Source organism: Elaeis guineensis, chromosome 6 (genome assembly GCF_000442705.2).
Source record: "Elaeis guineensis isolate ETL-2024a chromosome 6, EG11, whole genome shotgun sequence".
NCBI lineage: Eukaryota > Viridiplantae > Streptophyta > Magnoliopsida > Arecales > Arecaceae > Elaeis > Elaeis guineensis.
Window position 1 is genome coordinate 93,156,477 of NC_025998.2, and position 15,429 is coordinate 93,171,905.

Genomic DNA, 15,429 nt, shown 5'->3' on the forward strand with positions numbered 1-15,429 from the left:
CAATCTAATATTTGATACGGGATAAGTGATGTAGAATTATTATGGTTTGACTGAAGACATTAAACTTAGCACTTTCTGGGAGGCAACCCAGTTTTCAATTTTTGCTTTTACTTTCTTTTACATTTTGTTCAAGTTAATCAAGGCTTGCTTTGTAGGGATTTGAAGGCAATATTGGCTAAGATCAGGGAAGTGATAAACACTTAATTTAAGTCATTTAAAGCAAAAAATTATATTTAATTTATTTTATTTATTAAGAATTTGATGCTTCTTTTTATGTTTTACAGGAGAGGTGATCGTCGATAAAGAATCTGATTCGCAGATCAAAAAGACTCAAGTTTGAAGAAAATTAGACTTAAAACAAAATTAAAATAAAAGAAGGATGCATACAGTATTATAGAAAATGAAGATACTATGCAAGAAATCCAAAAAGGATATAGGCATCATTTTAAAGAAACAAAAGTTTCTTTTTGTAATTTTCTAATCAAAAAGGAGAGTAAGTGGTTTCCTAACAGCTAACGGGTCCGTGAAAGAAGATTGCGGGCGCACGGCATTGCGGGCGTGCGGCATGGTGGGTTTGCGAGGAGTTTGTGCTGGCGGACACAGTGGCGAACAGACGGACGCTCATGATAGCAGATGGATCTAAAAATTAAAGAAAAAAAATATAATACTTGGAAATACTTCAAGAGGAAGAATTTATATTTTCTTTATCTGCTTGTGATCTTTCCATCTCATCCATCCATCTTTTAGTCCTTAGTATTTTCTTTAGTCCCACATCTGAAAACCATGTAAGACTCCTCCCTCCTAATACCTATAAAAAGGCTCTTGTACTTCCATTTGATGAGGATCCCAAAAATTCTTCTAAAGCCTTACATAGAGGAAGAGAAAGGGACTACTCCATGAACAGCTAGGCTAGCAGTCTCGAGAGTAGAGAAAAAATTTTGTAACGACACAGAGTGGGTTTATTGTTCTAAACTTTCTTGTATTTCTTTATATGCAATAAAGATTATGCTTTTTATTTAAATCGTCATGAGTTCTTTATTTGCTCTCTTTCATATGCTTTTATTTATGCTTTTCTGTTAGATTAATATTAGGAATAACTTTTACTTTTCGGAGACGCACCGTGATCTACGGATACAGGGCGTGCTGAGGAAAGAAGAGTTGTTTACCTAGTACTTTTCGGAGACACGTCATGATCTACGGATACGAGGTGTGTCGAGAAAAGATAGATATTTTTCTTAAGATTAATCGCATCTATTTAATTAAAAAAAAAGAGATACAACTCTACTAGTGCAAAATTAATTCAAAACTCCCGAGCTCTTTATTTTTTAATTACATCAATTTTAAGATAATTTATTTTCTAAATCAAAACAATGCTTCTTTCTTTTATTTTGCAATCTCAACTTAGCCCAAGGTCCTTGAGGATACGATCTCGACTCATCCTACCTATATAGTGAGTAGAGTTATTTTTGGTACTATCAACGACTACGCATCAAATTTTGGCACCGTTGTCGGAGATCTTGGCATGGCTGAATTAAAAAAAAAAACACTGACATTTCATAACACTTAACTAAAATAGCGTAATCTCAAATATAAAAATCTCTAATTTGATTGGACACCTTGTTTCTTTGCATTGCATCTCCATAATTAACTTTAAGAGTGCAACCCAGTAACTAAGATAAGGTAGAGATTTGATCACCCTTCCTTGGCCCACAAATCACTCCCTTACATTTGCATAACCTAGACCTTAATCTAAAATTAATTAGACATTGACCCCTAAGAATTTTGAGCTCATTAGGACAAGTGACCCTGAGAGTTGAACCAGGTTAGACTTGGTCAGCTAGCTGGTGTCTAGGCAAGTGGTTTGCGGGATGACTGGGCCCGAAGGAAGGTGGTTTTTAATTGGTTCTGTTCGCTAACCTGGCCAATTTAATTGGTGTCTAAGGAAAGCAACGGGGGGACTCCCACCGACCTTACACTTATCTGGCCAGTTGGTTGGTCAAGCTCCGACTTGGAGGGCTTGAAGGCTAACTACAGTTAGGAGCTGTCTAGAACTAGGGTAATTTTAGGATAGAGAGTCCACTGTGTGCTAACTTGATTGTAATTAAAATCTAACCACAACTAATTCTTCTATTAGTTTTAGGACTTCTTAGGATCTCTTCTTTAGAACTCTTTTCTCTCTTCTCCTCTCCTTTTAATAAAAAAAAAAATAATCCTTAACAGACTAGGATAGTCCTACATAGACCTTTTAGTTGCATGTTAGGTCGACGATCACTAAAACCCGACTTGCAACCATTAGATGAAGAATTAGAAAAGACTCTTAGGACTATCCAAGTTAGAAACATGGCTGCACCTGGTGAGGCTAATCCTCCATGCTCATTGAGAGAATATTTCACTCCATCCTCGTATACCTACTCCCATGCATTCAAGCACCTCCAGTAGAAGCTACCCAATATGAGATTAAGTCTAGCATTATTCAAATGTTGCCATCATTCTATGGACTTAGTAATGAGGATCCATACAAACACTTGGATGAATTTCTTAAAATTTATTCCACAGTAAAAATCCAAAATTTCTCTGATAATGCCCTTAGGTTGAAACTGTTCCCTTTCTCACTTAAGGACAAAGCCAAGCATTGGTTAAACTCTTTAGACTCTATAACTATTTCAACTTGGGATCATCTTTAGAGAGAATTTTTCAAGAAATATTTTTCAATTGGAAAAATAAATCAAGTTAGAAAAGCTATCACTAATTTTTTTCAATTGGAGGATGAACTTTTTCATGAGACATGGGAAAGGTTAAGGGACCTCATTCGTAAATGTCCATACCATGCTGTCCCTAAATGGCAACTTTGTTAGTGTTTTTATGATGGTCTATCAGAGAAACACTGACAAATGGTTGATGCATCATGTGGTGGGACATTCATGCTAAAGAGTGAGGATGAAGCCTGACAGCTCTTTGAAACACTTAGTGAGAATTTTCTACATCATATGTCTGCCACCTCTAGAGAACAACCCATGCTTCAACAAAAAAGAAGTGGAATTTATCAGATTGGAAATGTCATAGATATCCACAGTAAGGTAGATGAACTGTCCCAAAAATTAGATCATCTTCTAAATACTGGACAATCTCCGATTCCACCTAACCCAATCTAAGAAGTTTGTGCATTGTGTGCAAGTCTGAACCATTTTGTTAGTGAATGTCCAGCCGCACCTCAATTTTCTGAGTTTGTGCACGAGCAGGTTCAGCAAGCTCAAGTCCAACAAGCTCGCAGATCAGGAAATGATCCATATTCGAACACTTATAACCCCGACTGGAGAAACCATCCAAATTTTTCTTGGAGACCACAACTAGTGGTTGGCCCTGCCGTACCTCGACCTCAATATCAGGACCCAACATATAGGCATGGACCATACCATCAATTTTAAAATGCTCCTCAACTGTCTACTACTGGTCACAGCTCAGCTTTTGAGGAAAAAGTTTTGAAAGCATTAGAATGATTAGAAGTCAACACTCAGACTCTTAACTCCCACACACAATCCATTGCTAAGCTAGAGACCCAAATAGGTCAACTAGCGACTGCATTCAGTAGGAGGGAAGGAGAAAAATTACCTAGCCAACCTGAGAGCAACCCAAGAGGGCAATTTGTGATTGAGAGCACTAATACCCCAGAAGCTTTTTCTGAACATGCCAAATCAATCATGACTCTGAGAAGTGGAAAGGTCATTGAACACACTAATAAAATCAATGAGACCGACCCTAAATCTCTAACCGAAGCCAAATCACCCAAGAACAAGGGGGACCTTAAAATAGAGAATGAACCAACTACACCGAAATCATCTTACTTGCCTAAAGCCTCATTTTTGGATGCCCTGAAAGCCCCTATTCCTGCAAATAAGAAGGGAGGAAGACTCGATGAGATGTTGAAATTATTTAAGCAAGTCCAAATTAATCTTCCCCTTCTAGACGCAATCAAATAGGTCCCTGCTTATGCTAAATTTTTGAAGGATTTGTGCACCCAAAAACATAAATCTAGATCACAAATTCCAAAGAAAGTATGCCTCACTGAACAGGCTAGTTCTGTCTTCCAGCATGCCACTCCTCCAAAGCTTAAGGACCCAGGAGCCCCCATCATTTCTTGTGTTATAGGAGATTATCACATTGAAAAAGCTCTTCTGGACTTAGGGGCAAGTGTGAATCTTTTACCTAGTTCGGTGTATGAACTTTTTAGATTCGAAGAACTGAAACCCACATCAGTCACACTACAATTAGCCGACAGATCAATTAAGAAACCACGTAGAATGCTTGAGGATGTCCTGGTCAAGGTAGATGAGTTTTACTTTCCAATTGATTTTCTGGTTCTCGACATAGGACTAAGTGGCAACCCAAGATAAATTCCCATTATCTTAGGATGACCCTTCCTAGCTATGGCAAATGCATGCATTAATTGTAGGACAAGAGTCATGGACGTATCATTTGGGAATAAGAAACTGAGACTGAATGTGTTTGGTGCTTCCCAAGGACCATCAATGGATAGTTGCTTCGAAGTAGATACACTAGAAGATATTATAGAAGATGCAACACCCACAATTCTAGCACCAGACCCCTTAGATACTTGCTTGGCTCACTTTGGAGTGTATGACTTTGAGGGATATATGAAAGAAGTTAACACCTTGTTGGATACACTACACGATAAAACCACTTCTCCATGGACAATCAAGTATGAGCCATTGCCCACATTAGCCAGTACACCAATAGTCCCATCTTTAGAATCACCACCTATGTTAGAATTGAAACCCCTTCCTGCTATGCTAGTATGTATTTTTAGGACCCAATGACACCCTCCCGGCAATCATTGCATCAGACTTGACCCCTAATCAGGAAGCACAATTGGTTGGTATTCTGAAGGAACACAAAGAGGCTATCGGTTGGTCCATTGCCGATTTAAAAGGAATTGACCCCTCCATTTGCATGCACCATATTCATTTTGAGGCAAATGTCAAACCCCATCGAGACCTGCAGAGGAGATTGAACCCAAACATGCGTGAAGTAGTAAAGAAAGAGGTGGTAAAGTGGTTAGATGCTGGAATCATCTACCCCATATCTGATAGTAAATGGGTCAGTCCTACTCAAGTAGTACCTAAGAAATCAGGTATTACTGTGGTTGATAACGAAGATGGTGAACTGCTTCCCACTCGCATATCATCTGGATAGTGAGTATGCATAGATTATAGAAAACTAAATGCCGTTACTAGGAAGGACCATTTTCCATTGCCCTTCATCGACCAAATCTTAGAATGGTTAGCAGGACAAAGTTTCTTCTATTTTCTTGATGGTTATTCAGGGTGCAATCAAGTACCTATATTTCTGGATGACCAAGAAAAGACTACCTTCACCTGCCCCTATGGCACCTTCATTTTTTGGTGTATACCATTCGGGCTCTGCAATGCACCCGCTACATTTCAGCGGTGCATACTGACCATTTTTTCGGATATGGTGGACAAATATCTTAAAGTTTTTATGGATGATTTTTCTGTGTTTGGAACCACCTTTGAGGATTGTCTCCATAATCTTTTCAAAGTTCTTAAATGGTGTATGGAGATAAATCTCGTCCTAAGTTAGGAAAAGAGCCATTTCATGGTGCGGAAAGGAATTGTATTAGGACATATTATTTCTGAAAGAGGGATCGAGGTAGATAAAGCCAAAGTTGAGGTCATTTCAAAACTACCACCCCCTACTTCGGTCTGACAAATACGATCCTTCTTAGGTCATGCCGGATTTTATAGACGCTTCATCAAAGACTTTAGCAAGATTTCAAGACCCCTGTGCAATCTGTTGGCCAAGGACACACCATTTGTCTTTGACGAAGACTGTTTGAAAGCATTCAAAATATTATGAATAGCCCTGACAACAGCACCCATAATAAAACCCCCTGACTGGTCCATTCTATTTGAGATTATGTGTGATGCCTCTGACTTTGCAATAGGTGCTGTCTTAGGCCAAAAAATTAATAAGGAGCCACATGTGATCTATTATGCTAGCAAGACTATTTTTGATGCCCAATTAAACTACACCATAATAGAAAAAGAGCTACTAGCAGTAGTATTCACCCTTGAAAAATTTTGCTCATATCTGTTAGGGTCTAAGGTTTTAGTTTACTCTGATCATGCAGCTCTGAAACATCTCCTCTCAAAAAAAGATACTAAACTGCGTTTGATCAGATGGATCCTTCTTTTACAAGAATTTGATCTGAAAATCCAAGATAAGAAGGGTTCCAAGAATGTGGTAGCTGATCACATCTCCAGGATCTTAGTTGAACACACGATAGGCATAGATGAGGTCAAAGAAAAATTTTCTGATGAACAACTTTTCGCAATCTTCTCTAGCCATCCTCCATGGTTTGCCCATATTGTCAATTACTTGTCAACAGGACAAGTACCTTCTCATTGGATAAAACAAGAAAAGGATCAATTTTTCTCATAAATTAAATATTATTTCTGGGAGGAACCTGAACTATTCAAATACTGTCCTGATCAAATTATTCGCTGTTGTGTCCCCGAGAGTGAATTCCAAAGCATTCTCACTTTTTGCCATTCTTCGGCATGTGGGGGACATTTTAGTGGAAAAAAAACTGTAGCAAAAGTGCTGCAGAGTGGGTTTTATTGGCCAACGCTTTTCAAGGATGCACATGAATTTGGCCTAAGTTGTTTGCAATGTCAGCAAACAAAAAATTTATCCAAGAAGGATATGATGCCGCTGACCCCCATTTTAGTAGTAGAAATCTTTGATGTTTAGGGGATTGATTTCATGGGACCTTTTCCAGCCTCGTTTGGATTCGAATATATTCTGGTGGCAGTTGATTACGTGTCAAAATGGGTGGAGACAATAGCTACACAGACTAATGATAATAAAGTTGTAACTAGTTTTATTCAACGAAACATCATTAGTCGATTTGGCTTCCCAAGGATGATCATTAGTGATGGGGGGACTCATTTTATGAATAAATATTTTGAAGCACTTATGAAAAAATATAAAATTACACACAAAGTGGCCACACCATATCACCTCCAAACTAATGGTCAGGTAGAAGTGTCAAATAGGGAGATTAAATATATCCTAGAAAAGACGGTTAGGCCCGATAGAAAGGATTGGTCTCTTCGCTTAGATGATGCATTATGGGCTTACCGTACAGCTTTTAAAACCCCTATCGGTATGTCACCCTACCGATTAGTTTATGGCAAAGCTTGCCATCTATCGGTTGAATTAGAACATCATGCACTCTGGGTCATATGAATGTTTAATTTTAACATGAAGAATGCAGGTTCTAATCGAAGGTTGCAAATCAATGAACTGGAAGAACTTCGCAACGATGCATATGAGAGTTCACGAATTTACAAGGCTCGAACCAAAGTATTTCATGACAAATATATCTCTAGAAAATTATTTGAGCTAAATCAAAAGGTATGACTTTTCAATTCTAGGTTACGCCTTTTTTTTGGTAAACTTCAATCCCGATGGGATGGACCTTTCATTGTCATACAAATATTCCCACATGGAGCAATTGAAATTCATGACCCCCGAAATGGCAATATATTTAAGGTAAACGGCCAACGTCTGAAGCCATATGTAGATGAAATTGTACATAAAGAATGAATCGACACCATCTACCTGTGTGATCCACTTTATAATGAATAATAAACTTGACGTCTGGCTAAAGACGTAAAACTTAGCGCTTGTTGGAAACCAACCCAATGATTTTATATTTTTTTTTTACTTTACTGCAGCTGCAGGAATTTAGAACAAGAGCCTATTAATCAATGAAGCTATCTTCAACTTCTGAAGTAAAATTATCCCAGGTGCACTCTCTCCTTTTATTTTCTTTGCTTTCCTACTCCATTGAGGATAATGTAGATTAAGTTAGGAGGGAAAGAAAATTAATCAAATCCTCGAGTATGGTCAGAAATAATTAGTTTTGTATATTCAATTTTTTTTTGGATTAAGAGTCAATTAGGCATCCTAATCAATGAATGATTAACGGTCAAGATAATTTTAGAGATATTGAGGAATAAATTATTAAAAAAATTCAATGAATGGTAGGGTTTAGACTAGACCAAATTTTAAGAGTGATTCTACAACCCTCTTCTTACTGATCTCAATAAAGAATCTGCTTCATGAGAGATTGGGTGGAAAGGTCGAGGTATGCAAAAATTCTCCTTAAAATTTATTTTAAAAAAAAAATAGTGGATAATAAGGGGACTAAATTGCAAGAAGATAATAAATCTCTCTCACATTAAGTTAGAGGATTTAAAGAGTAAAGTGGAGAGTTGGTAAAAGAAAAGATCTTGAAATTTTTTTAGTTAATACTTAGCCACTAATTGGGTCAAATTGATAATCCAATGAAGTATCTCTTTAATGGTCTAATCAGATATCATCTACCTTTTGGGATGCCTAACCTAATTTTTTATTCTAGATCAAGTCGGTACACAATGCTGATATATCTATTTTACTCGAGGACGAGCAAAATTCAAGTTGTTGGGTGTGATAAATACTTAATTTAAGTCATTTAAAATAAAAAATTATATTTAATTTATTTTATTTATTAAAAATTTGATACTTCTTTTTATGTTTTACAGGAAAGGTGATCGTCGATACAAAGAGTCTGATTCGTAGATAAAAAAAAACTCAAGTTTGAAGAAAATTAGACTTAAAACAAAATTAAAATAAAAGAAGGATGCATACCGTATTATAAAAAATGAAGATACTATGCCAGAAAACCAAAAAGGATATAGGCATCATTTTAAAGAAACAAAAGTTTCTTTTTGTAATTTTCTAATCAAAAAGGAGCGTAAGTGGTTTCCTAACAGCTAACGGGTCCGCGAAAGAAGATTGCGGGCGTGCAGCATTGCAGGCGCGTAGCATGGCGGGCGCACGGCATGGCGGGTTCGCGGGGAGTTTGTGCTGGCGAATACAGTGGTGAACAGACGGATGCTCATGATAGCAGATGGATCTAAAAATTAAAGGAAAAAAATATAATACTTGGAAATACTTCAAGAGGAAGAATTTGTATTTTCTTTATCTACTTGTGATCTTTCCATCTCATCCATCTATCTTTTAATCCTTAGTATTTTCTTTAGTCCCACATCTGAAAACCATGTAAAACTCCTCTCTCCTAATACCTATAAAAAGGCTCTTGTACTCTCATTTGACGAGGATCCCAGAAATTCTTCTAAAGCCTTGCATAAAGGAAGAGAAAGGGACTACTCCATGAACAGCTAGGCTAGCAGTCTCGGGAGTAGAGAAGAAATTTTGTAACGACACAGAGTGGGTTTATTTTTCTAAACTTTCTTGTATTTCTTTATATGCAATAAAGATTATGCTTTTTATTTAAATCATCATGAGTTCTTTATTTGCTCTCTTTCATATACTTTTATTTATGCTTTCCTATTAGATTAATATTAGGAACAACTTTTACTTTTCGGAGACACGTCATGATCTACGGGTACGGGGCATGCTGAGAAAAGAAGAGTTGTTTACCTAGTACTTTCTGGAGACACGTCATGATCTACGGGTACGGGGTGTGCCGAGGAAAGATAGATATTTTTTCTAAGATTAATCATATCTATTTAATTAAAAAAAAGATACAACTCTACTAGTGTAAAATTAATTCAAAACTCCTGAGCTCTTTATTTTCTAATTACATCAATTTTAAGATAATTTATTTTCTAAATCAAAACAACGCTTCTTTCTTTTATTTTGCAATCTCAACTTAGCCCAAGGTCTCTAAGGATACGATCTCGACTCATCCTACCTACGTAGTGAGTAGAGTTATTTTTGGTGCTATCAATGACTACGCATCAAGAAGCACCAATTTTGAAAAAAACTTCTGGATCAGGTGACATCTCTCCTTTTTCTTTCTTGTTTTATGCATCCTTCATTTTTCCTACTCCATTGAGGACAATGTCGATTAAGTTGGAGGGAGAAGAATAAAAAAAATAATTTTTTTTTTAAAAGTCCTCAAGTAAGTTAGTATTTAGCATTTAAGCACCAGATTATATTTAGGAATTGAGTTAAATTAAGTATTTTTAAAAGAAAATTGATGTACAGACCAGAGAGTTTATGAGATATCGAGGAATCAAGTGTTAAAAAAACTCAATAAGGAGTTAAGTTTAGAACTTAAATAATTTTCTTTGAGTATTTCTAAATTTTTCTACTAGCATCAAAGAAGGGTTTACTTCTTATAGATTTGTGTAGGGTAACTATATATTTCTTCATATATTTAAAAAAAAAATTTTTCAAGTAATTCATGCTGAGTAACCAGGCCTCTTTGCCTAAGCAAGCATTGAGTTTCATGTCAAAAGATATGAAGGGCAAAGAAGCTTTGTTGTAAAGCTAGTTTTAACTCATAGTCTATTTGATTCGAGTAAGTAGGTCCGAGGGGTATTCTATACCTAGTGTCCTAAAGCTCTCTGGTATGGGAGTCATTGGCTGAAAACTTGTTACATGAGTCAAATAGAAAGATTAAGGGGTTAAGACACTCAATAGCAGTACAACGTTAAAAAAAAAAAAGAAAAAAAAAAGAGTTCAATAAATGAAAGACGGAAGTAACAATGTACTTGTCCATAAGAAGGTTAATGATTTAGAGATAAAGGTTGAAATAAATTAAAAAAACTTCAAAAAAAATTTAGTATTCTTAGTTTAACTCTTATATTGATTAGTATTAATACTTCAATGACATACCTCACTTACGCTCTACTGTATATCAGTGGCCTTTTTAAAATTATTTGGTGAAATTTGAGACTTTAAGTTAAATGATACTTAAATCTAAATTCTTTCTTTACTCGAGGATGAGCAAAGTTCAAATTGGAGGGTGTGATAAGTGATATATTTTTATATTTATTATAGGTATCTTTGATAATTTATGGTGTTAACATCTTCTTAAAAACCTAATTTCATGAATTTATTAAATTTTTTTAAAAAATAAGTAATTTTAGAAAAAAATATAAAATTAGATATATTTATAAAAAATAAGATGTTAATTTAATTAAGTAATTTAAGCATCAAAATAAAGAAAAATTTTTGAAAAATTAAATGCATATTTTTTTCATTTTTTCAGATAAAAATCAGAGCAAAAATGGAGCCAAAATATCCTAAAAAATCTTAAAAATAGCCTCCGGTGCACGGTGGATCGGTCGGTCGGTCCATGGAATCAGGGTGCGGTCCATCAAAGATCTTACGTGGTCTACAGGCATGATTCATAGACGGGCGGAAGCTATTTTGCACGATCGGACGGTCAAAAACTCCATCAAGACATCCAACGGTCCAGATTTGTGCCGACTTTGAATAGAATTCTTCTACGCAATCCGATGGCCCAGAATCAATCTAAGGCATGATCCAACAGTTGAGAATGAATCCAGTTGGAATAAAGAGATTAAAAGCTGGATTTTGATCAGATCTGGGCAGTCCACAGCTAATCAGACGGTCAGAAATATTCCTAGGAGATTAATATGTTTTCTAAAGGTTTTAGGACTCCTTTTGTGATCAGAAAAATATGCAAAAATCATCTATAAATAAGGAGTCCAAGAATAAACTTTAGGAGGAGAAAAAAAAAAAATAAAATAAAGAAAAAATAGAAAAAAAATTCAAAGAGCTTTAGGGATCAATTATTGGGAGATTATGGAGCTAGAAAGCTTGATGCGTGGCTAAATCCCTTCAATCCAGGAATATGATGAAGCCTGTAAATGAGTTTTTATTTTTTTTTTATATTTAATTTTTATACAATAAAATTATGCTTTTATTTCATATCCTTTTACTTTTTTTTGAGGTATTGATCCAGCCTACACGGCCTATACCCTCTACTGACGTGCCGTGATCTTTGGATACGGTACGTGCTTTGGAGAGATAGATCATAGTATGTTAGATTGAATCTTAGATCTTATAATTAAATTTAGATAATTTATACTCCAATAGGATGAGCTGTAATCTATTGATACAGTCCGTATCCCTTAGAGATAAACTATACTAATACCATAATTATAAGAATTTTATATTGCAACATAAAAAAAATAATAATAAATCTCCTTGCATGGTGGATTCAAAATTCTTGGGTTATTTTTTTGAATTATTTTCTTTCATAATTTAATTTATACTTTTGATTTCTTACTATTCTATTTCTTGTTAATCAATCTGTAATCAATTCTCTTTTATTTTTTTTTTCTTCATAAAAAAAAAGAGATAATCACCCTAGATCCCCGTAGAAATGATTTCTACTCATCTTATCTATATAATTTGAGTTGGTTTTTATTCTTGACCGCCTACGACATTGATCAGCACTCTACTATCAAGAGTCACTCCAAAGGGATATGGGTATAAGTGTCTCTCTGATCTGAGATCACCATAGTGACTTACAAGCAACTCACTATGTTTTGGTGCCAAACTACCTGAATTTCTAATTGAAGATCGAAAGATTTTTGGGTACAATTACGTACTTATGAATTCAGTGCATGAGTCAAGATAAAATTGATCACTCCAAGAGATTGGAGAGAATGCTTTGTATTTCAATTTAGTAAGACCTTGGCCAAGGTAGTCCTTATGTGAAGTTATAGGATTTATTAGGTTGAGACACATAATGGATGTACTGTTAAGAATTGACAGTTTAAACTCTAAGTTATCCTAGCATCAAGGGTCAAAAGAATGAATTATATGGTAACGGTATCCAAGTAGGTTCTTGAGTGTTGCTTTGCGTACATTCGATCTATCCAAACGTTGGGTACCATTGCTAGATGATTACTCCAATTGATATAGAAATCTACTCCTGTGCTATCGACTTAAATTCAAAACTATGGGGTCACACACACATTAAAAGTTCTCTCTGATCAATGGCTGATCTGAAGAGTCCCACTGGATGAAAACTCTACTGAAAAGTATTAGAATACTGGGTAGGTAGCATGTGTAGATTTTAAAATTTTTGAAAAATATAACAAAAAATATAACGGATTAAACCCTTTAACCCCACATGCAAAAGATCAAATCTAATCCTATCCAAGCTTAGGAGAAAATACATATATATAATCTAGAGTTTAGAAATAAATATGAGATCAGATCTCATTATCTTGATGTAGGTAGTAAAGAAAATTTGCGGTAGTGCAGTACATGCAATTAAAAAATTTTGTGCAGCAGAAATAATAGATTAAATAATTTAATCCTAATCACATGTATAAGATCTAATCTTAGACTATCATATTAGGATCTTTGATATGAAAAATATATACTTTAGATCTGAAAATAAAAATTACATCGATCTCATCGATGTTGAAATTTTAGATCTAACTATTAGATCTACCATAGGAATCAAAATAAGTTAGAGATCATTACTAAATAAATTTTGATCTTAATCTCCCCTGATCCAACAATTGGAGAGGGTATTTCTCAGATCACTCACAACCACACAAAGTCATTTGGCCTCTAAAAAAAATCTATGTGAGGACTGGCACAGATTAGGAGCTCGGAGTGTAGGAACCAGATCTAGGGTTTCAGGGTTAGATCTTGAAATTTTTTCAAGATCATACAGCGGAAGACTAAAATAAATCAAAATTTATTTTCTAAAATTAGAGAATCCCTAGATCTAAGATCCTATTACATGATTATTACATAGCATTAAATCAAAAATTAAAATATATAAATATAGCATGAACTACATGTTGATCATATCAACATATTTCTATACCACATCTAATGTATGTATTAAACAATAGATCAGATCTATTACCTTGCAAGTTAGATGCTCTAACCTCGCTGATCTGGGCTTGAGGATGATGTTGCAAGCCGCACATGCATCCGGCCTCTAGGAGTCGTCCACACGAGCCCACGAATCTCGATCAGAAGTCCTGCTTCAGGAAATCAGCACAGTATGCTAGTATTGCGCTGATCCTTCTTTGATGGTTGATCAGGTGCCTCCTTCTTCTTGATTTGGACTCTTCCAAAGATGGAAAGTAGAAGGAGGAGTTTCAGATCTGAGACACTCTCAGGAAACTCAAGATAGAGGGAGGAAAGATATGAAAATAAAAACCCTAGAAGAAGACCCTCTTCTTCTTCACGTTTTTCTCTCTAGACACCCAAACTTGTGTCTTTTATATCTCCACGACCCAAAGGTATTTCTCTCTGATTTTTGGATGGCACAAAGTTCTCTCAAATCTTTGACTTCTCCTAAAATTTTACAAAGAAACTCATCTTATATAGAGAGATATGATAGAGTCCTTGTCTAGGTCAAACACCTAGTCAAGGCTTATCCAAACATGGCAAGTTAAGGGATGCCCAACTCTTGAGCATCTCCTTCATATTTTCGTACATGGATTACCAGAAAAGGGTGCACAATGTATACCCTAAAATCCATAAAAATTCCAAAAAAAATTTGAATAAATTCGGTGCAAAATTGAAAGAGTTTTGGATTTCTAAAACTCTATCTCATAGAATTCGAAATCCAAACTTATTCCTTTTAGATTTGATCCAAACCACCTTCCATGTAAGAAAGAAGAGAGGAGACCTTTTGTGAACGTGGGAGAGATCTGGGAGAGGGCTTTTGTTGCACAAAATAAGTGGAGATTGGCATTGAATAACAGAGAGGGCGTGGAGAAGGCTTATGTGGCGCAAGGTGGAATCCTAGTCTTACTAGGATTCTGTCTTATGACTTGTTTTAATTTGGTTTCCCAAACCAAATCAAATCAAAATTAGATCAACCCAATTAAAATAGGTCTTAACCCAATTAAGAACCTAATTTAATCAGATTAAATTAGATTTAAATCTGATTTAATTTTTTAATCAAATTAGAAATTAGATTGACCCAAGTCCTAGTTGAACTAGGACTAGTTTTTCCTTGCACTTGGCTTATCCAATAAACCAATTGGACTTGATCCAATTAAGCTCAAACCAAATCTAATTAAATTATATTTAATTAGACTTAATCTCAATCTATTGGCTTAATCAAATTAAGCCAATTAGCAATCGAATTGCTAATCGATCCTCCTGCAACACTTGCATTGGGTTAAATGTCAATCGTATTGATCATTTAACCCTAGAATGATTCTTAATCGTTGATCAACCATCCGATCGGATCATGAACTCTAATGTGTGTGACCTCATAGGTTCGAACCTAAGTCGGTAGCATAGGAATAAATTTTTATACCAATCGAAGTGACCATCTAGCAATGGTACCCGATGATCGGATAAGTTGAATGTGTAGAACAACATCCTTAGAACCCATGCGGATATAGTTTTCATATAATTCATCCCCTTGACCAAAATGATCATAGGACACCCCAGAGTTCAACTGTCAACTCTGATCAGGTTGTCTACATTGTATTTTAAAATATCAAATCCATCTGATGGATTACCCTGGCCAAGGTTTTGCTAAATTGAAATACAGCGACTCATTCTTCT

General features: G+C 35.5%; 1 non-coding gene across 1 annotated transcript; it reads right to left on the reverse strand.

Moving 5' to 3' along the window:
- Positions 1-2,726: 2,726 nt before the first annotated feature.
- LOC140858903 (small nucleolar RNA R71) lies at positions 2,727-2,833 on the reverse strand. The gene has a single exon (XR_012142307.1). It is a non-coding gene; the product is annotated as a small nucleolar RNA R71 (small nucleolar RNA).
- Positions 2,834-15,429: the final 12,596 nt, after the last annotated feature.